Source organism: Echeneis naucrates, chromosome 2 (assembly GCF_900963305.1).
Source record: "Echeneis naucrates chromosome 2, fEcheNa1.1, whole genome shotgun sequence".
NCBI classification, from domain to species: Eukaryota; Metazoa; Chordata; class Actinopteri; order Carangiformes; family Echeneidae; genus Echeneis; species Echeneis naucrates.
The window spans coordinates 5940254-5967298 of record NC_042512.1 but is presented as its reverse complement, the minus strand read 5'-3'; the positions used below and the strand labels follow the sequence as shown (position 1 = coordinate 5967298).

At 42.1% G+C, this 27045-nt stretch overlaps 14 non-coding genes across 14 annotated transcripts; 7 read left to right on the top strand and 7 right to left on the bottom strand.

Moving 5' to 3' along the window:
* Nucleotides 1-3250: 3250 nt before the first annotated feature.
* Nucleotides 3251-3322, top strand: trnam-cau (transfer RNA methionine (anticodon CAU)). Its single transcript has one exon. It is a non-coding gene; the product is annotated as a tRNA-Met (tRNA).
* A 449-nt stretch (nucleotides 3323-3771) lies between these two features.
* trnam-cau (transfer RNA methionine (anticodon CAU)) lies at nucleotides 3772-3843 on the bottom strand. Its single transcript has one exon. It is a non-coding gene; the product is annotated as a tRNA-Met (tRNA).
* Nucleotides 3844-9676: 5833 nt separating this feature from the next.
* trnae-uuc (transfer RNA glutamic acid (anticodon UUC)) lies at nucleotides 9677-9748 on the bottom strand. Its single transcript has one exon. It is a non-coding gene; the product is annotated as a tRNA-Glu (tRNA).
* A 291-nt stretch (nucleotides 9749-10039) lies between these two features.
* On the bottom strand, nucleotides 10040-10112 carry trnaf-gaa (transfer RNA phenylalanine (anticodon GAA)). The gene has a single exon. It is a non-coding gene; the product is annotated as a tRNA-Phe (tRNA).
* Nucleotides 10113-11158: 1046 nt separating this feature from the next.
* Nucleotides 11159-11230, top strand: trnap-agg (transfer RNA proline (anticodon AGG)). Its single transcript has one exon. It is a non-coding gene; the product is annotated as a tRNA-Pro (tRNA).
* A 485-nt stretch (nucleotides 11231-11715) lies between these two features.
* On the bottom strand, nucleotides 11716-11788 carry trnaf-gaa (transfer RNA phenylalanine (anticodon GAA)). The gene has a single exon. It is a non-coding gene; the product is annotated as a tRNA-Phe (tRNA).
* Nucleotides 11789-14898: 3110 nt separating this feature from the next.
* On the top strand, nucleotides 14899-14972 carry trnai-aau (transfer RNA isoleucine (anticodon AAU)). The gene has a single exon. It is a non-coding gene; the product is annotated as a tRNA-Ile (tRNA).
* A 1556-nt stretch (nucleotides 14973-16528) lies between these two features.
* trnaf-gaa (transfer RNA phenylalanine (anticodon GAA)) lies at nucleotides 16529-16601 on the top strand. The gene has a single exon. It is a non-coding gene; the product is annotated as a tRNA-Phe (tRNA).
* A 626-nt stretch (nucleotides 16602-17227) lies between these two features.
* trnat-cgu (transfer RNA threonine (anticodon CGU)) lies at nucleotides 17228-17301 on the top strand. Its single transcript has one exon. It is a non-coding gene; the product is annotated as a tRNA-Thr (tRNA).
* A 634-nt stretch (nucleotides 17302-17935) lies between these two features.
* On the top strand, nucleotides 17936-18009 carry trnan-guu (transfer RNA asparagine (anticodon GUU)). Its single transcript has one exon. It is a non-coding gene; the product is annotated as a tRNA-Asn (tRNA).
* Nucleotides 18010-18799: 790 nt separating this feature from the next.
* Nucleotides 18800-18871, bottom strand: trnac-gca (transfer RNA cysteine (anticodon GCA)). Its single transcript has one exon. It is a non-coding gene; the product is annotated as a tRNA-Cys (tRNA).
* A 930-nt stretch (nucleotides 18872-19801) lies between these two features.
* On the bottom strand, nucleotides 19802-19873 carry trnag-ucc (transfer RNA glycine (anticodon UCC)). The gene has a single exon. It is a non-coding gene; the product is annotated as a tRNA-Gly (tRNA).
* A 2041-nt stretch (nucleotides 19874-21914) lies between these two features.
* On the bottom strand, nucleotides 21915-21996 carry trnas-gcu (transfer RNA serine (anticodon GCU)). Its single transcript has one exon. It is a non-coding gene; the product is annotated as a tRNA-Ser (tRNA).
* A 1229-nt stretch (nucleotides 21997-23225) lies between these two features.
* Nucleotides 23226-23336, top strand: trnal-caa (transfer RNA leucine (anticodon CAA)). The gene is made up of 2 exons: nucleotides 23226-23263; nucleotides 23291-23336. It is a non-coding gene; the product is annotated as a tRNA-Leu (tRNA).
* Nucleotides 23337-27045: the final 3709 nt, after the last annotated feature.

Here is a 27045-nt window from a genome sequence, read left to right as displayed (position 1 = left end):
ATGCCGCACATCTTTCTCCCCTCATGTATCGTTGGCCATTCTGCACTAAAGATGTTCTATCTTTGGCCAACTTTCCTGGTCTGTGTCACAGGACATCCTGCATTCAAACCCCACCAGTGCTTCGCTCTCAGTGGAGTTCCTGCACATCAATTAAACAAACTGAGGAAAAACATCAATTCCTGTATTAAAAACTTTACCTGCAGCATCTGGAGAAGAGAAACTGTGTTTTAGTGGTTGGTGCTGTGTTTAGCAGAAAGACGTGGTGATTGGCCTCTTTTTACAGAAGACAGACCTCAGTAAGAACCCTGGCAGTCAGGGACTTGTGATTGTGACCTCTCGCACCCTCAGCAAGAATCATCCGAGACCAACGAGCCATTAGCAGCAAGACTTTAATGGCATTCAAAATGGTACACACTGCGTTTATGAGATGCTTTGAGTTCAACATGTTTCCCACCACATTTATCATTCACTAAGACAGTAATGTTTACGTTGGCGTCATAAACATATTAGAACATTTTTAACAAACATGTTTGTTTGTCCAACTGTTTGTCTGGATCATTTTGTTTGTTTACTTTTTTTTGTCTGTATCTGTCTGTGTTGCAATGGACAACAGATACACCCTTGACCCCCAGAATCCTCCCTGCAAAGAGGGGGCACATGGCTGTTGCAATGAAGTTTGACCACATTCTCACTGAAGCCAGGGTGAGTAATTATATCATACTTTACCTGAGTATACATGTGGGTGACAGGGAAAATGGCTTTGAATACAGGTCATTGATTAAACTTATCATGCACCTTAGGTCTCAGTCGGTACCCTCACAGATGCATCTACTGGCACCGGATGTGCAATCAAAAGTCAGAGCTAAACTATTCTTTCCACTGACAGCGTTCTAATTCAGTATGTGAGCCTTTGATGGAAATTTAGCCCATAAAAATGGTTGTGCAGCCTGAGTTCAATTCCCAGTCAGGGAAAATGCCTTTCTTTACTGACCCCATGACATAAATATGTTATCATGCACCTGCAGGGTATTCCAGGTAGGAGGTTCAATAAACTCTGAGTCATACAAAAGGGCTGTGATTTTGGCCATTTCCATGCAATGGTGGTATAGTGGTGAGCGTAGCTGGCTTCCAAGCAGTTGACCAGGGTTCGATTCCCGGCCATTGCAGTTTACCTGTGTGTCTACAATTTAACTTTATGTTTTACGTTTGTTTTCCTTCCTGAGATCCCAAAATCCTGTAGATCTCAGGCCGATGGTGCCAAAGTCCTCCAGCTACAGACCTGTAACCCGTCCTCACCACAGCTGTACATCTGTTACACCCTGTAGTTGTCTCGGGGAAAGGGAAGCTTATTGTCATATAGTGATGGGATGGCTCCATACTCCAGAACATCCCTGTGAACCCGGTCATACACCTTCTCCAGATCAAATCTTCCATGTGTCGACTAAAGTTCCAGTGGATAAGACAAAGCACGTCCCTGGGTGGGCTCAAACCACCATCCTTTCAGTGAACAGCCGAACACATTGATAATTGTGTCACAGAGACAGGTGAGGGACAAATTATGTGATAATTCTGTTTAAACTGCTCTAATTTGTTGCCAGATTGGGCTTCTTTTGATGAAATTGGGTTTCGCAAGATGGAAATTGGGCTGCTTTGGAATACATATGGGGCTTTTTGTTTAAATATTGTGAGCAATGTTACAGAACAAACTGTCCCCTGATGGTCAAAGCACATGGTCCAAATAAAGAAATATCTGATTGATATGAGATCCAGCCAATGATGTTAGTGATCAGAGACAGCTTGACATGGCAGGTTTCAATCTTGGTGAAGTCCCTTTGAGGAACAGAGGGAACATCATCCTGTTGTTGATGAATAGTCCTGATTGGTGGTTTTTCTGTCATTTCTTGTGGTTGTCCTGCAGATTTGGTTCTCTGACTGAACTATAAATGTTGAAGTGTATGATCTATGCTCTGTGTGAGATCTTTGATGACCTGAAAGTTCTCCCCCTCAGAACAAGTGTGTGGTTGGAGATAATGGCTCGTTGTTCTAGGGGTATGTTTCTCGCTGAGAGTGCAAGAGATCCCAGGTTCAAATCCCCGACGAGCCCTTCGCTGACTGGTTGTGTATCCAAAAGGCTGTCATGCCATTTTCTCGTGGAAGATCAAAGGATTTTTCAGATGATGTGGTCCTTTTGGCACCATCAGCCTGAGATCTACAGGGTTCATTGGATCGTTACATCTAACTCAGCTACGTTAGACAGGTTTCTGAGGAGCTCAGACATCTGGGAGAGACTCAGAGTAGAACAGCTGCTCCTTTCTGATGCTCCACTGACTGAGCTACAGATGATTCAGTAACAGCTGAGTTATCTTTAGTCCAACAACTGCTGTCCATTCCTACCACAGGGAGCCACAGGCTTTAGAGTTTTCAGTCCTAACTCCTTTATTGTGAAAAAGTGTAATTCACATTTTATACGGCTTTTTTATCCACTTTGGAAGAGTTTGGTTAACAAATTTTGCAAAATGCTTTCTTTGACAGGAGTGTGATTTGAACCCACGTCTCCATTCAGAGACCAGAACGGCCTTTAGTGCAGGAAGGAGTTTGCCTTGAGTCTGGCACCTTAGACCACTCAGCCATCCTGACAGACAGACTGTTCAGTGGATTTGAATTTGGGTGCTAACTGTTACACTATGGAGCTTTGTGAGGTTTGCTGTCTGGTTGTGAGTTGCAGTATCTTGACAACTGAAGCAAGAGCAATGGTAGTTTTGTGGCTCATGCTGTGCGGAGGAGAAGGGATATTGGTGATTGACTGCTTTTCACAGGAGACAAACTTTGGTAGGAGGGTTAGATGATGGTCACCCACTTACTTTACAATATTTTCAGATCCTCTGTACATCTTGGTACTTCTTTGTACTACTTTTGTGGTGCTGAGCTCACCATTTGAAGCAAACATGAGAGAGTGTGACGTATGCATCTGTGTTGCATGGGGGATCAATGATTCTGGTTTCATACCGGAGCTGCTCTCTGCTCTGATTACACTGATTAACATCAGCTGAGGTCCAATCAGAACCTGAGTCCAGATGGAGCGTTCAGGTTCAGTCTGACTTTTCTTTAAATTGCTTTTAATTATTTTGTTTTATTTTTATTGTGCATGTTTTAAAAAGTACTGAGACTTCCACCTGCAGTCTACCGGCTTCACTGGTTGGAAAAGCAAGTTTCTGGTTGTACAAGTGCTTCTCGTTGCGGTTGTCCTACGAGCAGAGTGGCGCAGCGGAAGCGTGCTGGGCCCATAACCCAGAGGTCGATGGATCGAAACCATCCTCTGCTAATGGTGTTTTAGCAACAGCTAGCTGTTCACTATCCAAAGTTTGTTGCAAAAGAAAAAAGAAGAAGAAAAGAAGCAACAACAAAACTGGAACTAATTTTCACTGCTATGCAGATGAACCCCACAACCTCTCACATGCTAAGCGAGCGCTCTACTATTTGAGCTAATTCCCCTGGGCTGGCATGCAAGCTAGGCTTTGGGAAAAAAAGCAGTGAATAGTTCGAAGGAGGCAGACTGGGTACTCGGCACAAAAACAACATTTGAAATTTGCTTTACTTCCACTGCTAAGGAAAACTGCTGGGAGTTAAAACAAGCAAGGTTAATACTGTACTGAAGATCTTCCCTCTTCAGCTAGTGCAGCTTCAATATGGCATTGTTACTATTGTAATGATGTCATCTTCAAATCCAGCAAACTTTGGATAGTGAACAGCTAGCTGTTGCTAAAAAGCTGTTAGCAGAGGATGGTTTCGATCCATCGACCTCTGGGTTATGGGCCCAGCACGCTTCCGCTGCGCCACTCTGCTCATAGGACCCCCAAAGAGAAGTACTTGTACAAAAGGACGTCATCAGTCTTTCTAATTGAAATGATCAGTGATGCATTCTAAGTTGTTTTTGTCAGTCAGCACTGCCCCAACAAGTAGCACTTACTGAATTCAACAGTCAAGTTACTGCTCAAGTTAAGGTAACATTTGTGACTTTCAAACTACTTTCTTAACCCTCACCCCCCATATCACTGATAATATCTGCTGTCCTGGTGATTGAAGAAAAGAAGGAATGACATTCCTCATCTTTTTTGTCCAAATTCCAACCAGGACAACCCCAAAGAGAAGCACTTATGCACAAAGACTTCATCAGTGTCTCTGATTGGAGTGATCTGAGTTAGATCTGAAGAAAACATGGCTCCAAGACTTATTGTTGTTTTTGCCATTTAACAATGAAAGGGGAAAAAGAGAGCAAAGAGAATAGAAACATTCATGGAGAAAATAGTCATCAATGTCTCATTGAATTGGCTAAGTCACATTAAGCTTTAATTCTGACCTAACTCTGGTGATTACTGATTAGGGTAGTGTTGTTTCAATTGATCAGGAGAAATCTGTTAAAAATGGGAATCATTTTGTTGAAATTCTAACCAGGACAACCTCAAAGAGAAGCACTTGTGCACAAAGAATTCATCAGCGTTTCTGATTGAGGTGGTCTGAGTTAGATTCTAAGAGTCTAATGGGAAATTGGTAAAGGAAGGAAAACTTCTGAAATCACCAACATTACCCCAAATAATAGCACTTACTGCTCTCAGAACACAAGTCTGTGCTTCAGTTGGGGAAATGCTGATGACAAATTAATACATTACACAACTAATCCTGCTAACTAATTTTTCCTCAATATTCCAACCAGGACAACCCCAAAGAGAAGATGTTGTTGAATCATCATTGTCTCTGATTGAAATGATCAGAGTTAGATTCTAAGAAGAAATTGCTCCCAAACCTCCCGTTGTCTTTGTCAGTCAGCACTGCCCCAACAAGTAGCACTTACTGAAATCAACAGTCAAGTTAGTGCTCAAGTTAAGGTAACATTTGTGACTTTTAGATTACTTTCTTAACTCCCACCACCCCAAAATTGATAGAACCTGCTGTCCTTGTGATTGACTTCTGAAATCACCAACATTACCCCAACTAATAGCACTTACTGCTCTCAGAATACAAGTTGGTGCTTCAGTTCGGGAAATATTGATGACTCATTCAGCTGATCTGAAGAAAACTGTTTTTTTTTTTTATTCCATCCAGGACAACCCCAAAGAGAAGCACTGATACAAAAGGCATCAGTTACTTTCTTAACCCTCATCCCCCATATCATTGATAGCAGTTGCGGTTGGGGTGATTGACGGAGAAGGAATGGCATTGCTCATCATTTTTGTCCAAATTCCAACCAGGACAACCCCAAAGAGAAGCACTTATGCACAAAGACTTCATCAGTGTCTCTGATTGGAGTGATCCGGGTTAAATAGCTCACACATGATCTCCCCCAAAGAGTCTTGCAGCCACTTCCCTGTTGTGTCTGAATGAAACCACTCCCACCTGTCTACTTTGTTGAGACGGTTTCAACGGTCTTGGTAATGATTCATATCAGGAACAGACAACGATCCTCTTAAATTCATGAGGTCCTTTAGCATATGGTGAGACGGCAGCTAACTGTGGTGATTGGTTATTAGGGGAGTGTTGCTGCAGCTGATCTGACCAAATCTGTTTTTTTGTTTTCTTGTTTTCCAATTCCAATTCCAACCAAAACTAGAGATTTGAATTTTTGTTATTCATTGACACAGCACCAACAGAGAGCATGTACTACTTTCTGAACACAAGTCTGTGCTTCGGTTCAGGAAAGGTTGATGACAAATTCAGATGCTTTTAAGAAATTTATCAAAACTGGTTAACTCCATCCAGGACAACCCCAAAGAGAAGCACTTGTACAAAAGGACGTCATCAGTCTTTCTAATTGAAATGGTCAGTGATGCATTCTAAGATGTCTTTGTCAGTCAGCACTGCTCCAACAAGTAGCACTTACTGAATTCAACAGCCAAGTCAGTGCTCAAGTTAAGGTAACATTTGTGACTTTCAAACTACTTTCTTAACCCCCATCACCCAAAAATTGATGGAACCTCATCTGCTTGTGATTGGCTTTTGAAATCACCAACATTACCCCAACTAATAGCACTTACTGCTCTCAGAATACAAGTCTGTGCTTCAGTTCGGGAAATGTTCATGACAAATTCGCGAATTTAGCTGATTTAAAGAAATCTATCAAAACTTTAATTCCATCCAGGACAACCCCAAAGAGAAGCACTTATGCACAAAGACTTCATCAATGTCTCTGATTGGAGTGATCCGAGTTAGATCTGAAGAAAACATGGCTCCAAGAATTAATGTCGTTTTTGTGAATTAACCCTGCAAGGGGAACAGAGAGCAAAGAGAATAGAAGTCAGATTGAGCTCAAATTTTTACCTCACATGATCTCCTCCAAAGAGTCTTTGCAGCCACTTCCCAGTTGTGTTGCAGTTCCAATGGACTCCCTTTCAGGCTTTTACCTGAATTTATCTTATACCTGAATGAAACCACTCCCACAGCTCCCTGTCTGCTTAGTTTGGGCGGTTTCAATGGTCTTGGTAATGGTTTGTAATGAAGAACACATTTAGTCCATCAGGAACAGACAACGATCCTCTTAAATTCATGAGGACCGTTAGCATATGGTGAGAGGACAGCTAACTCTGGTGATTCATGTTGCTGCAGCTGATCTGAACAAATCTTTTCAAAATGGCCATCTTTGTTGCTGTTTTTATTCCAACCAAAACTTTTTTTCCACCAAATTGTGAAATAAACTCTCTGTCCTGGTTAATCCTTGGACGGAATGAAAAACATTTGAAATCACAAACTCTGCCCCAACTAATAGCACTTACTGCTCTGAAAACACAAGTCTGTTCTTCAGTTGCAGAAATGTTGATGACAAATTCATCGATTTAGCTGATCTCAAGAAATCATTAAAAACGGGTCAAATTTCCACCAGAGCAACCTCAAAGAATTAGAATTAGAATGTTTTTATTGCCATCATACACAACGTATAACAAACTTTAGACAACTCTGTGGTACAAAATATAATTATAAAATAAGAAAGATAAAAGATGAAGTAAAAAATAAAATGTATGAATATATTTACAAAAGGAGCCAGTAAGAATATATGTACAGTTGAGAATTAGCATGACTGTAGATAACGGTGGAAATTAATAAAAAAGTAAAAAAACAAAAAGTAGCTATTACTGAATTTAACAGTTAAGGTAACATAAGGTAAGAAGAAAGAAAGGACACATTGACAGAACCACTGTGCTTCATACCAGGACACAGCAGCGTGAATCATGAATCATCATGAATCATGTTCGGGAAATGTTTATGACAAATTCATGACTTTGGCTGATTTCAAACAATAAATATAAATAAATAAAACATTTTGTCCAAATTGCAAACAGGACAACCACAAAGAGAAACGCTCATGCAGAAAGGAATCAACAGTGTCTCTGACTGATGTGATCTGAGTTAGAAGACATTGATTCTTTACTTCTTTATTGTCTTTGTCAGTTAACGCTGCCCCAACAAGCAGCATTTCCTGAATCCAAGTCAATCAAGTCAACAAACACGTTGGATAATTAATTGTGACTCTGAACTTTTTTCCAGTGTGTTGAATAAATGTGTTGTCCTCCTTCAGCAGGAAGTTTCTGTGGGCTTGGTAACAGTTTGAAGAACAGAATGATCAGACAACGATTCTCTTAAATTCATGAGGACTGTTAGCATATGATGAGAGGACTGTTAACTGCAGTGATTAGGGATTAGGGTTGTGTTGTTGGAGCTGATCTCAAGAAATCTATTTAAAATAGCAAATCATCATTTTTTTTTTTTTACTGAATTTCTGAGCAGGACAACCCCAAAGAGAAGGATTTATGTAGAAAGTTAACAAGCAGCTGTGTTGTGTTAGAAACACCAAACATGTCCAGAAAAGACAGACTGTTCTGTGTACTTCCCTGAAGAGTTGCCAGACTGTGTTCACACCTTGATTACTGCCATCACAGTTCACCTTTTGTGTCTTTCTTTTGTCATCCCTCACAAAATTTTATTTGCTGGCACAGAGGCATGAATAGAAAAATGGCGGGGGGGCTGTGACTTGGTTCCCATCATTCATATTAAAGAGCCGTTCAAGAGACTCTCTGTGATCTCTGTGAACATAAATCTTTCCCTCGGTCTTCTGATCCAAAGTCAAACACCTTGTCCTTTGGGCCATGTGGGGTCTGAGTGTGGCCCATTTTAATGTCCTGTTGTCAGTTTAGTGTCTGTTCTTGTCATATTTCATTGCTTCAACATTCATCAGGATGAAGGCAGCATCAAGCAGCAGAGGTCAGTGTTGGCCATGACCTGAGATCAGATCCACCTTCTGTGGAGGAGATCTGAAAAACCTCACTGATTTCTGTAAAATGGACACAGTTTGGTCCGTTCACCTACACACTTTCTCTGGGTTCCAGGCCTCGTAGGCAGCGTGTCAGTCTCATAATCTGACCAACGATCCATGTTGGTCCATGATGTTAACGTGTGTTAAAATCAGAGAGAATTTACACTCATTCAACTCAAATCCAGGAACATCCCAAACATGACTATTAGTCCTGTCTGAGAGTTTCCTCCACTGACAGCAAACATACTGTATATCCATACTGATCACTGTGATCAGGTTTGAATCATCTCTGTGAGAATCCCACATGAAGCTGTCAGTCCTGCTGGATAGGAAGTAAGCTACAGGAAAGTAGATCCCTCGAACTGGTTCAAACCTGAACCTTCTACTGCTGGATGTGCTCCTGTGACGTGTGTTAGCAGAAGCGTGGGACAATCATTTCTTATATGACAGTAACCTGCAGAGTGATGCTGAGGTTGTGAGTTCAAGCCTCAGCTGGCTGAGCTATTTGAAGAAAGGTGGTATCTTCTTACAGCGCAAAAATTCTTTCTTTTTTTGTGGATGATGTCACAGTACTCACAGAATGAAAGTCTTCCTTTGAAGCTGCTTTGAAGAATTTCCAAAATAACACGTGATTCAGATGTAAACACAAAGGCTGCCTCACTGTCACCATTCAGAGCAGCTGAGAAGCTTATTGATCATTCATTGATTATTAATGATCAGCTCAGAACCAAACAGTGTATCTGAAGCACAGGAAAGAGTTCTGCTCTCCAACACTCTGATCCCTCAGTTACTGTTAATGAAGCTCAGGTAGACACAGGTAGATGAATAGTCCTACATTAAAACCGTGGATGGATTTCCCCAACAAGCCTTTTGATAGCAGCTGTAGAAGGTGCTGTGATCAGGTGACAGTCTCCTCTGGAATTGAGGGTTGAAATACCACTCCTGACAGTCTGTGCTGTTACCCAGCTTCTTTGTCTGAGGGCCTTCTGGGAAAGATCTTTGTTGTGCTTTAAGTCACATCTGTCCTCATTCAGCTGATTCCTCAACTAACTGTTAGTAGAAACTGTTTGTAAATGACATCTTTGTACATCTGACTGCCAGTTACATTTGGTTGTATGAAAGTCCAACCTCTGTTCGGGACAGACCCAGCTCAAGAAGATAAATGTGAAACTTTTCCAGATATCAGGGCTCTTTCTGGCAGAGATCCTGGGGGAGCTCTGTCACTTCAAGCCCAGCGCTGCCTTACTTTACCTGTGACCTTAATAAATGTTTCTACTGGGAACTGAAGATTTCTCCAACTCATTGTTGGGCTTCCAAGAAAGTATTTATTGCCCAACATGGGGCCTGCTAGTGGTAGGTCCATTGTTGTAAAGGAGTTTCCCATACCGGGAGTCGAACGCGGGCCACCTGGGTGAAAACCAGGAATCCTAACCGCTAGACCATATGGGAGATGCAACCACGCATCTCAGCATTCTAATGTTCATGCAGCCATTTTTGTGGACGATCCAATGAACCCTGTAGATCTCAGGCTGATGGTGCCAAAAGGACCACATCATCATCAATTTTGCGATCTTCCACAAGAAAATGCTGTCTTTGACAGCCTTTTGGACACACAACCAGTCAGCGTGACACATCCACCCTCACAATATTTCATGGTGTGGTTGAAAGAGGAGGGAGAATATTGGAAATGTAGTTGACAAAAAAACCTGCGTTTGAATCTCACTCAGGTACCACCTTTGATGCCGAAACCCGGGATTGAACCAGGGACCTTTAGATCTTCAGTCTAACGCTCTCCCAACTGAGCTATTCCGGCTGAGTGGCTGCATTTCTGCTGGATGTTCTGTGACAGTTCTGCTTGTTTTTGCCCATTAACACTGCTCTTTAACCCTCCTGTCATTTTCACCCCCCGCCCCCCCTTCCAAACCTTGGTTGGAATTTCAATTAAAAGTTAAAAGTTTTAAATTGATGTCTTCTTAGACGTTAGATGACTTCAATTACAGAATCTATTGATTCACTCCAATCAGAGACACTGATGAATTCTTTGTGTTTCTCTGTTCTGGTTCTGGTTGGAATTTGGACAAAAAAGATGAGGAATGCCAATCCCTCTTTTCTTTGAATCAGCTTTTACCTGCAGAATCTGGACAAGAGGAACAGTGTTTTAGTGGTTGGTGCTGGTTGGTACAAATATACTAATATAATATATATATATTAGTAAATGGCAGAGAGAGAGATGACCTGCATAAAGAGACTGGAGCCTGAATACAGTTCCTTGGTCACCATATCACATACATCTTCACTGAAATAATGACACCTGTGTCACCTGTGAGAAAGCTCAAAGCTGTGTCCAAAGGTTTGGAGGAGTGAATGGCAGAAAGATGTCTTTGAAGCCATTTGGACACACAACCAGTCAGCGTGCAGCATTCAACCTCACAATATTTCATGTGGTTGTGGTGTGGTTGAAAGACGAGGCAGAATATTGGAAATGTAGGTCAAAACAAGGTCCACCTCTGATGCTGAAACCCGGGATCAAACCAGGGACCTTTAGATCTTCAGTCTAACATCAGTTTTAGATTTAATTAAACAATTCAATGTTGCACTCATTCATGCACTATGCAATGTTGAAAAGGCACATAAAATGGGAATTTGACTGTTTCATAATAAAGTTAGGACTTAAAACACTAAAGCCTGTGTGCTCCCTTTGGCTCCATCAGATCCAGGACCTTCAAGTCGTTGCAGTTAATGGCTCGTTGGTCTAGGGGTATGATTCTCGCTTCGGGTGTGATGTCACAAAGGTTCTAATGACATCAAAGGGATGAAAGACTCCTCCCACTTTTTTGTCATGAACTCCACAGGCAGCATGGCTCGTTGGTCTAGGGGTATGATTCTCGCTTAGGGTGCGAGAGGTCCCGGGTTCTAATCCCCGACGAGCCCAACTGTTGCCTTTCAGCCAATAAGGGTGCTAACTGTTCCACTATAGAGCTGTGTGAGGTTTGCTGTCTGGTTGTTAGTTGTGGTATCAGTAACCATCAAAGGAGATGCTGATTCTGTGATGTCACAAAGGTTCTAATGACATCACAGAGATCAAAGCCTCCTCCCACTTTTTTCTCATGACCTCCACCATAGAGTGCTGACTGCTGCAATAATGCTGCCTTTAATAGAAGTTTAGGAACATTTAATTAAAGAATACATTTTGATTTTAATGATTGGAAAATGGCTGTAGAGTCCTACATTAAAACATCTGAAAAAATCCTGCGATCTTCCACACGTCTTTGACAGCCTTTTGGACACACAACCAGTCAGCGTGACGCATCCACCCTCACAATATTTCATGCTGTGGTTGAAAGAGGAGGGAGAATATTGGAAATGTAGGTTAAAAAAAAACCTGAGCTTGAACCTCACTCAGGTACCACCTTTGATGCCGAAACCCGGGATTGAACCAGGGACCTTTAGATCTTCAGTCTAACGCTCTCCCAACTGAGCTATTTTGGCTGGATGGCTCCATTTCTGCTGGATGTTCTGTGACAGATAAAACACAAATCTTATGATCTTATGGTGAGCACTGTGGACTTTGAATCCAGTCATCTGAGTTCAAATCTCAGTGGAACCATCAGCCATCTGAATCAGCCATCTGATTCAGTGTGATAGTGATTAAGAATAACACCCAAAACAGATGCTCACCTACCAACTCAGAGCAGAGAGAAGGATTCATCAGACAGTTTCTCTCTTCACCTGCTGCAACAGCTCACCGACCTCTGTGGTGAGGTAAAGGTCCAAAGAGGATGTAGATCAGTGGTAGACGTTCATCAAAACAAAAGGCCACTCAAAGCAGAACCGCTGCTCAGTCTAACATTCAGACAACAAATTGACAACAAACATGACGAGGTGGCCGACGACTCTCTCCTTCATTGCTGATAGATACATTAATGTGAGCAGTTAACTATCCGTCTATTCACACACAGTCCAGGTCGCTGCATGCTGAGGTGGCAGAGTGTTTAAGGTGATGGACTGATAATCTACTGTATCCTGTGTGTGGGTTCACATCTCATTGTCTTCTGTGTTCAGCTGGCTTTAGTCTGTCTGAGTTGTACCCTGCTGTTGAGCAGGTTGAAATGTGGTCATTGCCCTTTTTTAACAGGAGACAAACTTTGGTAAGAGTCATGATGGTCACTACACTACAGAAACTGCATGCACTCATTCATTTGAAGCGAACGTGAGAGTGTGACGTATCCATCTGTGTCGCGTGGGGCATCAATGAAAGGCAGGAAATGCCTTTGATCTCCAGTGACGTCACACAGTCTCGTTGTGGAGTTATTAGGTGTTGATTCTGCAAAAATGCGGTGCGGTGAAATGGTCCATAGAAGTCTAATATCACCGAAACATGTTAACCAGACAGTGTTCAAGGATTTGAGGTTGAAACCACTAAATTCTCATTATTAACTAAAGCTGTGTCTGTTACATGTGTAACATTTTACATTATGCACAAGGCACTGCTAGGATTTGAATCCAGGATCTCCTGTTTACAAGACAGGCGCTTGGACCAGCTAAGCCACAGCACCACTCTGAAGTACATGTATATGCAGAGGATCTGGTGATGGAAGTGTAATGTGTATACTGCAGGTGAGGTTGATGGTAAAGTGGTTTGTTTTAATGTAGGAGCAAAAGTTGAACAATATGGAGACTTTACTTGGGACGGTTGTCATTGGAAGCTTGTTCACTTTGTGAAGCTTTTAAATGCAGTTTATTTTACTGAGGACAAAGAAAAAGACAAATTCACTTGTAGGGCTGCTGGTAAAACAGGGACAGTCTGAGATTGCTTGGACATCCTGACTGCACAAAAGAGAGACATTTCAGGATTCCTGATCCAACAAACATTTGGCTCCTTGCCCAGTTTGGTTCTTACTTCTGTCTGCAGAACTCAAAGGTATCTGGCAGGACCATGATTGTTGTGTGTCCAAATGGCTTCAAAGACATCTTTTTGCCATGAGCTCCTCCAAACCTTTGGACACAGCTTTGAGCTTTCTCACAGGTGACACAGGTGTGCTGTATTCAGGCTCCAGTCTCTTGGCGTGGGTTCAAATCCCACCACTGCCAGGTCATCTCTCTCTCTGCCATTATTTAATATAATAATATATATTATATTTATAATATAATAATATACATTATATTATAATATATATATATGATATTTATAATATATGTATAGAAATACCAGAACGAAAGACAAAGAATTCATCAGTGTCTCTGATTGGAGTGACTCAATAGATTCTGTAATTGAAGTCATCTAACGTCTAAGAAGACATCAATTCCATGACTTGTTGTGTTTGGTAGTTAACACAGCACCAAGAAATAACACTATTAAATTCAAAACTCAAGTAAACGTTGAGGTTGCGTAGTTAATTGCTACTTGTTAACTCCACAAGTAGCACTTAGTGAATTCAACAGCCAAGTCAGTGCTCAGGGTTAGGTAGTCTTGTGGAGAATGTGGGCATCGATCCCACTACCTCTCACATGCTAAGCTAGCGCTCTACCATTTGAGCTAAATCCCCTGTACAGGCATGCAAGCTAAGCTTGCCCCTTTAAAAAGGCTCCTTGAACAACCTCTGCGTTCACCATCAACAGATTTCAAAGATATTTAGAAATCATTCATGATGGCCTTAAAGGCAGATATTTAGGATAATTCTAGCTGGAATAGCAGGCTGCAACAGGAAAAGTTCTGCATTTCTCTGTGGCGCAATCAGTCACCGTGTTCGGCTGTAGCTCAGTGGTAGACGTTCACCAAAACAAAAGGCCACTCAAGGCAGAACCACTGCTCAGTCGAAAGACCAGACCGTGCTCAGACCACATCTTCAACAAACATGACGAGGTGGCCGAGTGGTAAGGCGATGGACTGCTAATCCATTGTGCACATGTGGGTTCATCGTCAGTGTTCAGCTGGCTGCTTTGGCAGTCATAAGTCAGAAAGCAATCATGACAGCAGCTGCGAGGTTTCTCATACTGTCAAATGTGTGTCATTTTTGCAGTGATCTTGTAATATTTCATGGCTTCAACATTCATCAGGATAAATGCAGCATCGAGCACCAGAGGTCAGTATTGGCCATGACCCGAGATCACATCCACCTTCTGTGGAAGAGATCCCCTACTCAGTGGTAGAGTGCATGCTTTGCATGTATGAGGCCCTGGGTTGGCCTCTGACGATCATGACTCTGACTAAAGTTTGTCTCCTGTTAAAAAAGGGCAATCACCAAATTTCCATCTGTTCAACACAGCAACAACCACAAGAAATGAAATAAGAGCAGCAGAAAAACCACCAATGGCTGATTATTGATGTCTGATCCTGAAGACTGAAGATCTAAAGGTCCCTGGTTCAATCCCGGGTTTTGGCATCAAAGGTAGTAGCTGAGTGCGATTCAAACTCAGGTTTTTACCTACATTTCCAATATTCTCCCTCCTCTTTCAACCACACCATGAAATATTGTGAGGGTGGATGCGTCACGCTGACTGGTTGTGTGTCCAAAAGGCTTTTGGACACTACGATAGGCTATGCAATTATTTAAGTTTGATTTGTAAAAATAAGCCCAAAAAAAAAGCACATTCCCACCGGCTGGTTAGCTCAACTGGTTAGAGCGTGGTGCTAATAACGCCAAGGTCATGGGTTCAATTCCCATACTGGCCACAAGCAGCATCTCAGAACTTGGTGTTGTTCTCTCCATATACTTCAATGCATTCTGAAGTCTTTTTCCAACCAGTGGAACTGCCCCCTGGTGGTCATTAGAAGTGCAACTTAACTGATCAGATATCAGAGTCTGGGGTTCATAACCCAAAGATAAAGTTAAATTAGGTGTGATCCGGATCGGATTGGAGTGATCCGAGTTAGATCTGAAGAAAACCTCGTCGGTCTGTCAGCTGAATTATCCAAAGTGTCTGACTTGAGGTGCATCATGACTGATCTCTAAATGTGTTTGAAAACTGTTCAAGGTCAATTCAAAGGTCACCTGAAAAAACTGCTTCTGCTTTCAAAAACATTTTCAGTTTTTATCCACAAGACTTTAGCTCTTTGAAGATATGGCAACAAGAGAAGGCCAAAATAAGGAGCTTAAAACTCCAATACCAGTTAGTCAGCAAAATATGATGAGCCAAGTCCACTGTGACAAATAACAAAGGATTTTCTTTAGCATAAAATAAACTGTCACATTAATGTCCTGAATGTGCTGTGTGTAAATAATGAGGTTCATCAAAAGTAAAAATTAAACTATTCTGTCCAGCTACAGCTGCGTCAGGTTAAAAACCCGCTCTAATTTGAAATGCTCGCCTTTGATGGAAGTTAAGTCCCTGATGGTCTAGTGGCTAGGATTCGGCACTCTCTGCCGCGGCCCGGGTTTGATTCCTGGTCAGGGAAAGCCTTTTTATTGAAAAATGCAGGTGATTGACCCCATAACATAAAAATGTTATCATGCACCTGGGGGTTTTCCAGGTAGAAGTTTCAACGAACTTTGGGTCTATCCCTGAACTCTGAGCATTCGATTTAACAACAGCCACTCTGGCCAAGTGGTTAAGCTGATGGACTGCTAATCCATACCCTGATCTGCACGCATATGTTTGAATCCCCTCCTCGTCACCTCGTTGAGCTCACTTTAGTCTGTCCCTGTTGCAGCCTGCTGTTCTCAGCAAAATTATCCAAAATGTCAGACTTTAGGTCCATCTTGAATGATCTCTAAATGTCTTTGAAGCCTGCTGAAGGTTAATTCATAATGAGGTTCAACAAAACACCACACCATCAGAACCAGAGCTCAGGCTGTTGGTACACAAACAAACAAAGGCATACTTGTGGATTCACAAGATTATATCAGGATCTGACCTTTTCCTGTTCTATCAGTAACCATCAAAGGAGATGCTGATTCTGTGATGTCACAAAGGTTCTCCCATTATTTTTGTCATGGCCTCCACAGGAATTTCACACCAATTTCAGGAAGGAAAACAATAGTAAGACAAAACTTAAACTGCAATGGCCGGGAATCGAACCCAGGTCAACTGCTTGGAAGGCAGCTATGCTTACCGCAAAGTCACAGTCCTTTTTAATGAAACTGGTTATGGGAACTCACACGTGGCTGGATCAAACCAATGTTGCACCAGTGGCCACAAGTTACCGATGTGGGATAGAGTGTTAATTGTATTAATTAGCAAAAACAAGCAGAACTGTCACAGAACATCCAGCAAAAATGGAGCCATCCAGCCGAAATAGCTCAGTTGGGAGAGCGTTAGACTGAAGATCTAAAGGTCCCTGGTTCAATCCCGGGTTTCGGCATCTGAGGTGGTACCTGAGTGAGGTTCAAGCTCTGTTTTTTTTTACCTACATTTCCTATATTCTCCCTCCTCTTTCAACCACAGCATGAAATATTGTGAGGGTGGATGTGTCACGCTGACTGTTCCTAAACTTCTATTAAAGGCGGCAGCATTATTGCAGCAGTCAGCACTCTATGGTGGAGGTCATGAGAAAAAAATGGGAGGAGTCTTTGATCTCTGTGATGTCATGAGAACCTTTGTGACATCACAGAATCAGCATCTCCTTTGATGGTTACTGATGGAACAGGAAAAGGTCAGATCCTGATATAATCTTGTGAATCCACAAGTATGCCTTTCTTTGTTTGTGTACCAACAGCCTGAGCTCTGGAACATTTAATTAAAGAATACACTTTGATGATGATTGGAAATGTCTGTTTATTGTTTATCACTTGTTAGGATCCCTGTTAGCTGTCACTGAGGCAGCAGCTACTCTTCCTGGGGTCCAAATGAAAATGCACATCTGCAGTCAAACAGGTTCAGGTAGATGCAGAGTCCTACATTAAAACAAACCACAACAACAACCTCAACTGCAGTTTACACATTACACTTCCATTACCAGATCCTCTGCATATACATCTCCTTCAGAGTGGTGCTGTGGCTTAGCTGGTCAAAGCACCTGTCTCGTAAACAGGAGATCCTGGGTTCAAAGCCCAGCAGTGCCTCCTTCATAATGTAAGATGTTGCAGATAGGAAACACTTATACATGGGAAGTGCACGTTCTACCACTGAGCTGCATGGTCTGGCAGCATTAGCTAACCAGATAGCTTCTGAGCTCCTGCAACACCGATCTGTCTGATGAAGCCTTTTGGATGAGATGAGGACATTGATGATGCTGCTGAATTTAGGTCACCTGCACTTATGTCAACAGTCAGAGCTCCATACACAATAAGAGTACTGAAGAAAAATACTTTAAACATGAGCTCTGTGTCACATTCATGCAGCTTGTGTAGAAACAGTTCATTCCATCAGAATGAACCTTCACCTGTTCAGGTAACAGTTTGGTAACAGTTGAGGAGGAAACTATCCAGGCTGGAAAATGTCCACTAGTTCCACTTCCAGGTCATGGAAGCAATAATGAGAAGTCATTTCTACTGTGTGCTGTGCTGAAATAGCTCATTTGGGGAAGGGAACAAAAGGACCCAAAACAGCTGCTGAAACCCAGGATTGAAACAGGGACCTTTAAATCTTTAATGTAACGCTCTCCCAAACAGGCAGGATCTCTGTGAGACACAAAAGGAGCAACATTTAGGATAATTATAGCTGCAGTAGCAGGCTGTAACATGAACTGATCATCATGTCTCTGTGGCGCAATCGGTCAGCGCGTTCGGCTGTTAACTGAAAGGATGGTGGTTCGAGCCCACCCAGGGACGATCTTTGTTTAATTCACTGGTATTATAGTTCACACATGGAAGACCAGAGGATTTTTACGTTGATGCTCAGTTATCTCCATCTAGTGGACAGATGGTAGAAGTTGATTCCTGAAAAGAGGAAGTGACTTTTCCTCAGATCAAACTGTTGAAGGAGAACGAGCAGCTTCTTCCTCACTGACTCACTCAACGTCTGTCTCCTGGGTTTGGATTTAGGTCTGGGTCTGGGTCTAAGACCAGGTGGGCCTGCTCAGAGTCTCCGTGTTGTTGTGGCCGAGTGGTTAAGGTGATGGACTAGAAATCATTGGGGTTTCCCCGTGCAGGTTCAAATCCTGCCAACAATGGTTTGTTGTTTCCATGGACCAAGTTTCCCATTTGGGGAGAGACACAGCATGTTTGAGAATCTCTGTAATCTGCAAGGCATTAAGGTATGACACAGCTGAGTGCTGCTGTTCGGACTCATCTAAGAGGATGAGAACATTTCCTCCAGTTTGTCATGTCTCTGTTCCCCACCAGTGGGGTGGAGCCCACACTTTAAGAACGGCGGCCCGATAAGCATCCAACAGCATCACTGAGTCAGGAGCAGCACAGTGACAACTGAACACATTACTGGAGGAAGAGATAAATGACATTCTGCATGTTTTCCTGTTAATCAGTGCTGCTGAAAAACTCCTGACATTTTCCAGCTAAATGATGAGACGTTCAGTGTGTTAGAATAGCAGGGGATGGTTTTGATCCATCGACCTCTGGGTTTCGAGCTTGTGCTTGCACATGAAAACATGTAGTGTTTGGCAGGGGGCACCCAGATTTGAACTGGGGACCTCTTGATCTGCAGTCAAATGCTCTACCACTGAGCTATACCCCCCATAAACACACACAGCCCATCACTGCAGATCAGCAGGTCTGACTGAAAACATACTGTAAACTATGATACTGTAAAGTATTTTCTCAACATGTCTCTGTGGTGCAATCGGTCAGCGTGTTCGGCTGTTATCTGAAAGGATGGTGGTTCAAGCCCAAACCTGGAGGGGAAGCATGTGTTTGGGGACATCTGGAGAGAATTGGACCTGGTAGACCTCCAAACCTACCTGGGTCTGAAAAGGCTGACTGTGATGTTTCTCATTTCAGCCCAGCTGGTGTTGGTCTCGTCTGTCACTGTAACTTTTGTTCACAGGGAGATGAAAAGTGCCCGACTTAGTGGATTGGTTTTCATTTACAAGAAACAAACTGGCAGTGGTGGGATTCACGCTGGATTTTCACCACCCACTTCTCCAAAGTCCAACAGTGAAGGTTTGAAATCCAGTTCAGTCCAAATAGTTCCAGTTTTGTTGTTGCCTTGCTCCCAATGTTAGATGTTTCCTAATGTTTGCACATGGAAAATACAAACTACACCTTACAGCAGTAGAGGTGAAAGAAAAGCAGCTTCTGTCAGAAGTGGGATTCAAACCCATGCATCAAGGGGAGAACGCAGAAAGATGAGCACACACACACTGAATGTTCCTTTACATTATGAGACATGACCTTTAGCTGGAAAATGTCTCATGAAAGACACATGTGAAGTCACGCAAATTTTGAGCCTCTGTGTGATCTAATCAGGAAATCTTTGCGTACTCACGTTGATGGGCTAATTTTTCAGCAAATTCTTCGGCAAACTTTTGAGCTTTTGTGGTTGAGTAATTGTGGTTGCCTCAACACTCTGGCTTCATGTTGCTTCCCTTTGGATGGATGCAGACAAAGTTCCATGACTGTGAATAATGTAGAGAAAAGACTGACCTTCCTCTGGCAAAAGGTAAACTGCAATGGCCGGGAATCGAACCCAGGTCAACTGCTTGGAAGGCAGCTATGCTCACCACTATACCACCATTGCATGTGAAGGTACAAAATCACAGTCCTTTTTTAATGAAACTGGTTATGGGAGCTCACATGGCTGGATTTATGACCGAACATTATCCACACTTTAAATGAATCAAAGTAAACTCATCATCCCTCAACAGAGGCCTCAGATATGTCTTTCCTTCTTTCATCCTCTGGTGGAGGCCACTAGAGGTGAAAAAAATTCCAAATGCCAATTCCAAAAGAGACAATATTTCTTCCTTGCTAAGCGTCACACCATGGAACCACAAGGATGCAGCTGAGGGTCTGCTGATGGTGTCCTGAGGTGACAGCAGTTTGTAGTCTGTTTGTAGTCTGTAATATAATACAGACTTCTCTTCACATGTTTCCTCACTGACTCAAATAGATGCAGAATGTCATTTATCACTTTCTCCAGTAATGTGTACAGTTGTCACTGTGCTGCTCCTGACTCAGTGATGCTGTTGGATGCTTATAGGGCCGCCGTTCTTAAAGTGTGGGCTCCACCCCACTGGTGGGGAACAGAGACATGACAGGTGGGGCGTGACAAACTGGAGGAAATGTTCCTTTTCATTCTGATCTTTATTAAAGCCTTTCTTTATGGACAACAAAGTGGTTCCGAACACTAACCCTGGTTTATGTGCAATTCGTTGAAAATTTGTAATCATGTAAAAACAAGATGATTCACATTGACGCTTATACTTTTGACATTTTTGAAGCAAATAAAATAATTAAAGTGCATTTTATATTTGAAATTGTGAATTGTGAAAAACTGTAATTGTAAAAAACAAAAAAAAAAAAAGATGACAGAAAATGTAAGCAATCCCAGTTCACAATTTGATTGTGTTACTTTCCGGGCGGACTTTAAGAACGGCGGCCCAAAAAGCAAACAGTTTATCTTTTCACCTGCTTCTCTGAACTGCAAGCAGTCAGCGTGCAGCATTCAACCTCACAATATTTCATGGTGTGGTTGAAAGAGGAGGCAGAATATTGGAAATGTAGGTCAAAACAAGCAGGTCATAAAAAGTCATTTGGCAAGAGTTATGGGGTACTTCGGGTGAGGTCAACTCTGACTGAGAGCGAAGCTCTGCTGGGGTTTGAATGCAGAATGTCCTGTTTACAAGACAGACACTTTAAGCAGCTCAGCATCAGTACTGCCAGTTTGTGTCTGTATCGTAGAGGAAGAAAACACAAAGGTCTGTCACAAAGGTTCTAATGACATCAAAGAGATCAAAGACTCCTCCCACTTTTTCTCATGACCTCCACAGTAGAGTGCACTCTGTTAATGAAGCTCAAAAGACAATCATGGTCCTGCCAGATACCTTTGAGTTCTGCAGACAGAAGCAAGAACCAAACTGGGCGAGGAGCCAAATGTTTGTTGGATCAGTAAAATCAGTAAAATAAACTGCATTTAAAAGCTTCACAATGTGAACAAGCTTCCAATGACAACTGTCCCAAGTAAAGTCTCCATATTGTTCAACTTTTGCTCCTACATTAAAACAAACACTTTACCATCAACCTCAGCTGCAGTATACACATTACACTTCCATTACCAGATCCTCTGTATATACATGTACATCAGAGTGGTGCTGTGGCTTAGCTGGTCAAAGCGGCACCAGCAGTGCCTTGCGCATAATGTTAAATGTTATAGATATAACAAACACAGCTTTAGTTAATAATGAGAATTTAGTGGTTTAAACCTCAAATCCTTGAACACTGTCTGGTTAACATGTTTCGGTGATATTAGACTTCTATGGACCATTTCACCGCACCGCATTTTTGCAGAATCAACAACTAATAACTCCACAACGAGACTGTGTGACATCACTGGAGATCAAAGGCATTTCCTGCCTTTCATTGATGCCCCACGCGACACAGATGGATACGTCACACTCTCACGTTCGCTTCAAATGAATGAGTGCATGCAGTTTCTGTAGTGTAGTGACCATCATGACTCTTAACAAAGTTTGACTCCTGTTAAAAAAAAGTGCAATCACCACATTTCAATCTGCTCAACAGCAGGGTACAACTCAGACAGACTAAAGCCAGCTGAACACCGACGAGAATGGGATTCGAACCCACGCGTGCAGAGCACAATGGATTAGCAGTCCATCGCCTTAACCACTCGGCCACCTCGTCATGAACGCAAAAGTACATGTGATGACAAAAAAACAGCCATTGGGAAGAAGCTGCAGCACCTGAACAGGGACTTGAACCCTGGATCCTCAGATTAAAAGTCTGATGCTCTTCAATAAGATCTGACTTCATTTTCCAAGCTGCCCCCTCGTGGTCATTTGATACACTGCAGGTGGAAATCTCAGTACTTTTTAACCACCACAGCCGCTTTGACAGAAAGTGGATGTGGTGGTTAAAAATTACACAAAACTACTACATGGGATTTTCAGCAGCACTGATTAACAGGAAAACATTGAGAACTCTGTCTGTCATATCTATAACATTGGGGTGGTTTACAGCAGAGTGGCGCAGCGGAACTGCTGTAAGGTGTATTTTGGGGACAAATGTATTTTATATTTTGTGCTCTCCATGTATGAGTCCTTTCTATCCACAACATCTAACATTAGGAGCAAGGCACTGCTGGGATTTGAACCCAGGATCTCATTATTTACACACAGCACATTCAGGACATTAATGTGACAGTTTATTATATGCTAAAGAAAATCCTTTGTTCCATTCCATTTGTCACAGTGGACTTGGCTCATCATATTTTGTTGACTAACTGGTATTGGAATTGTAAGCTCCTTATTTAATCTTAATGACCTGACAACAACTTTGAAAGCAGATACAACACATCCAGATAACTTTTGAATTAAACTTCAACAGGTTTGATTGATATATGGACCTGAAGTCAGACGTTTAGGATTACTCTACCTAGAATAGCAGGCTGCAACATGGACAGCTGAACACAGAAGACAATGAGATGTGAACCCACACACAGGATACAGTAGATTAGCAGTCCATCACCTTAAACACTCTGCCACCTCAGCATGCAGCGACCTGGACTGTGTGTGAATAGACGGATAGTTAACTGCTCACATTAATGTATCTATCAGCAATGAAGGAGAGAGTCGTCGGCCACCTCGTCATGTTTGTTGTCAATTTGTTGTCTCTTCCATGTCTCAGTCTCGAACATGGAAAACGCGCAATCGGTCAGGCCGTTCGGCTGATAACTGAAAGGATGGTGGTTCGAGCAACCCCAGGGACGATCTTCGTTTTTAAACCCTTGCAGACAGGATTTTTGCCTGTCATGTGGAAGACTGGGATTTCGATTCCCTGAGGGGACTTTGTGGCTACGCTAAGCTAGCATTAACTTTTCTGTTTCCTCATCAGAGACTGCCAGCTGGACATGTGTCAGGATGGCCGAGTGGTCTAAGGCGCCAGACTCAACGTTAACTCCTTCCTGCACTAAAGGGCATTCTGGTCTCTGAATGGAGACGTGGGTTCGAATCCCACTCCTGACAAAGAAAGCAGTTTCCAAAATTTGTGATCCAAAGTGGATCAAAAATCTGATGTGAATTTGATTTCTTCACAATAAAGGGGTTCGGACTGAAAACACTAAAGCCTAGCTTTAGTGCCACAGGCTTTTGTGTTTTCAGTCCGAACCCCTTTATTGTGAAAAAGTCAAATTCACATTTTATACAGATTTTTCATCCACTTTGGAAGAGTTTGGTTAACAAATTGTACAAAACACTGTCAGGAGTCCAGACCAGAATGCACTTTAGCACCTTTAAGGCATTGCAGCTAATGGCTCGTTGGTCCTGGGGGTATGATTCTCGCTTCGGGTGTGAGAGGTCCTGGGTTCAAAGACAAGCCCTTAGTGTTATGTCGCCAATATCAGTGCCTGACCATCATGACTCTTCCCAAAGTTTGTCTCCTATGAAAAGCGGTCAATCACCACATTTCCATCTGCGCAACACAGCAACAACCACTTTGTCTTGTCCAGAAACTGGAAGCAAAAGCTGTAATACAGGAAGTGATGAGCAGGAACTCCACCGAGAGTGAAGCACTGCTGGGTTTGGATGCAGGATGTCCTGTTTATAAGACAGACACTTTAAGCAGCTCAGCATCATAACCTCTATAAAAAGCCATCATCAATGGAGATCCAGTTATTTCAACCCAGGGGAGTTGGAGGTCTGAAAGCAGGCCCATGGAGAGGATGAGAACATGTTTCCCCGTAAATATAACACCGCTGCAGCAGCAAAGGAGAAACAGCATGAGAAGCATTTACTACTCAAGTCAACGTGTAAGTTTGGATGTACTCTTCAATTGATTTTACATTTAACTTTAAGAGATCGTAGTTTACAGTTACAAATATAAATGGGAATAAAATCAGATTTTTATTTCATCATCAAGAGGATGTCTCCACATGCACACTTGTTCTTGGTGTTTTCACTAATTGTTAAATAAAAAAAATACTATTTCATTCATCCAAGCATAATCAGTTGTTATGTAATATATATTATATATTATATATATTTTCTGTGTGGCTTAGTCTTATTTATAATGGTTGTGTGATCAACTCCCGCCTGAAATTTGCTTAAAAATTTGCATCAAAGTGAGTCCACAATACTCAAAGACTGCCTGATTAGATCGCACAGAGGCTCAAAATTTGCATTTCCTCATATGTGTAGAGTGGACAAAACCAGGTTGTTTCAATTTTCCAAGGACGGAGTAGCAATATTTTGACTTTTGAATATTTTGAATATCTTTAAAACCTGTTGATGGTGAACAGAGATTTCAGCAGCTCACATCCAACACAGAGACTCTGAGCAGGCCCACCTGGTCTTAGACCCAGACCCAGACCCAGACCTAAATCCAAACCCAGGAGACAGAGGTTGAGTGAGTCAGTGAGGAAGAAGCTGCTCGTTCTCCTTCAACAGTTTGATCTGAGGAAAAGTCACTTCCTCTTTTCAGGAATCAACTTCTGTCCACTAGATGGAGATAACTGAGCATCAACGTAAAAATCCTCCGGTCTTCCACGTGTGAACTATAATACCAGTGAATTAAACAAAGATCATCCCTGGGTGGGCTCAAACCACCATCCTTTCGGTTAACAGCCGAACGCGCTGACCGATTGCGCCACAGAGACATGTCGGTCAGCTCTAGCTACAGCCTGCTGTTCCAGCTGGAATTATCCTAAATGTTGCCCAAGAAGGTCGTTGGTTTGAATCTCAAACAGTCAGCCGTAATTATTGTCAGAGCAGTTTACTAAACTGTAAACTGTCCCCTGATGGTCAAAGCACACGGTCCAAATATCTGATTGATATGAGTTCCAGCCAATGATGTAAGTGATAAGAGACTGCTTGACATGACGGGTTTCAATCTTAAATCCTTTTGAGGAACCGATGAAAATCCCAGCAGTGCCTTGCTCCTAATGGTAGATGTTGTGGATAGAAAGGACTCATACATGGAGAGAACAAAATATAAAATACATTTGTCCCCAAAATACACATTACAGCAGTAGAGGTGAAAGGAAAAGCAGCTTCTGTCAGAGGTGGGATTTGAACCCACGCATCAAGGGGGAGAACGCAGAAAGATAAACATGAGCACACACTGAATGTTCCTTTACATCATGAGACATGACTTGTTGTGTTTGGTAGTTAACACAGCAACAAGAAGTAGCACTATTAAATTCAAAACTCATGATTATTGGTTGAAGGAACAACTTCATCACCAACTCTACCCCAACTAATAGCACTTACTGCTCTCAGAACAAAAGTGTGTGCTTCAGTTGGAGAAATGTTGAAGACAACTTATTTCATTTAGCTAATCTAAGATTTCTATTTGTGTTGGCAGTTATGGCTCTCACCAAACCTGCTGTTGTCTTTGTCAGTCAGCACTGCTCCAACAAGTTGCACTTACTGAATTCAACAGTCAAGTCAGTGCTCAAGTTAAGGTAACATTTGTGACTTTTAGATTACTTTCTTAACCCTCACCACCCATATCATGTGGTGATTGACGAAGAAGGAATGGCATTGCTCATCATTTCTGTCCAAATTCCAACCAGGACAACCCCAAAGAGAAGCACTTATGCACAAAGACTTCATCAGTGTCTCTGATTGGAGTGATCCGGGTTAAATAGCTCACACATGATCTCCCCCAAAGAGTCTTGCAGCCACTTCCCTGTTGTGTCTGAATGAAACCACTCCCACCTGTCTACTTTGTTGAGACGGTTTCAATGGTTCATATCAGGAAGAGACAACGATCCTCTTAAATTCATGAGGTCCTTTAGCATATGGTGAGACGGCAGCTAACTGTGGTGATTGGTTATTAGGGGAGTGTTGCTGCAGCTGATCTGACCAAATCTGTTCAAACGTTTTTTTTTTGTTTTCTTTTGTTTTCCAACCAATTCCAACCAACTAGAGATTCAAATTTTTGTTCTTCATTGACACAGCACCAACAAAGAGCATGTACTACTTTCTGAATACAAGTCTGTGCTTCGGTTCAGGGAAAGTTGATGACAAATTCAGCTGCTTTTAAGAAATTTATCAAAACTGGTTTTAACTCCATCCAGGACAACCCCAAAGAGAAGCACTTGTACAAAAGGACATCATCAGTCTTTCTAATTGAAATGATCAGTATTGTATTCTAAGAAGACGTGGTTGTTTTTGTCAGTCAGCACTGCCCCAACAAGTAGCACTTACTGAATTCAACAACCAAGTCAGTGCTCAGGTTAAGGTAACATTTGTGACGTTCAAACAAATTCAAACGTTCACAACCCCCACTCCCCAAACATTGATAAAACTTACTGATCTGAAATCACCAACACGACCCCAACTAATAGCACTTACTGCTCTCACAGCACAAGTCTGTGCTTCAGTTGGGGAAATGTTGATGACAAGTTCATGAATTTAGCTGATCTCACAAAATTACTAAAACTAGATGTCGAACTAAAACTACTAAAACTGATTATAACTTTTGTCCAAATTCCAGCCAGGACAACTCCAAAGAAAAGCACTTATGGACAAGAATTCATCAGTGTCTCTGATTGGAGTGATCCGAGTTAGATCTGAAGAAAACATGGTTCCAAGAATTAATGCTGTTTTTGGAAATTAACACCGAAGGGGAAAAAGAGAATAGAAGTCACATTAAGCTTTCATTTTTACCTCACATGATCTCCTCCAAAGAGTCTTTGCAGCCACTTCCTTGTTGTGTCACCGTTTCAATGGA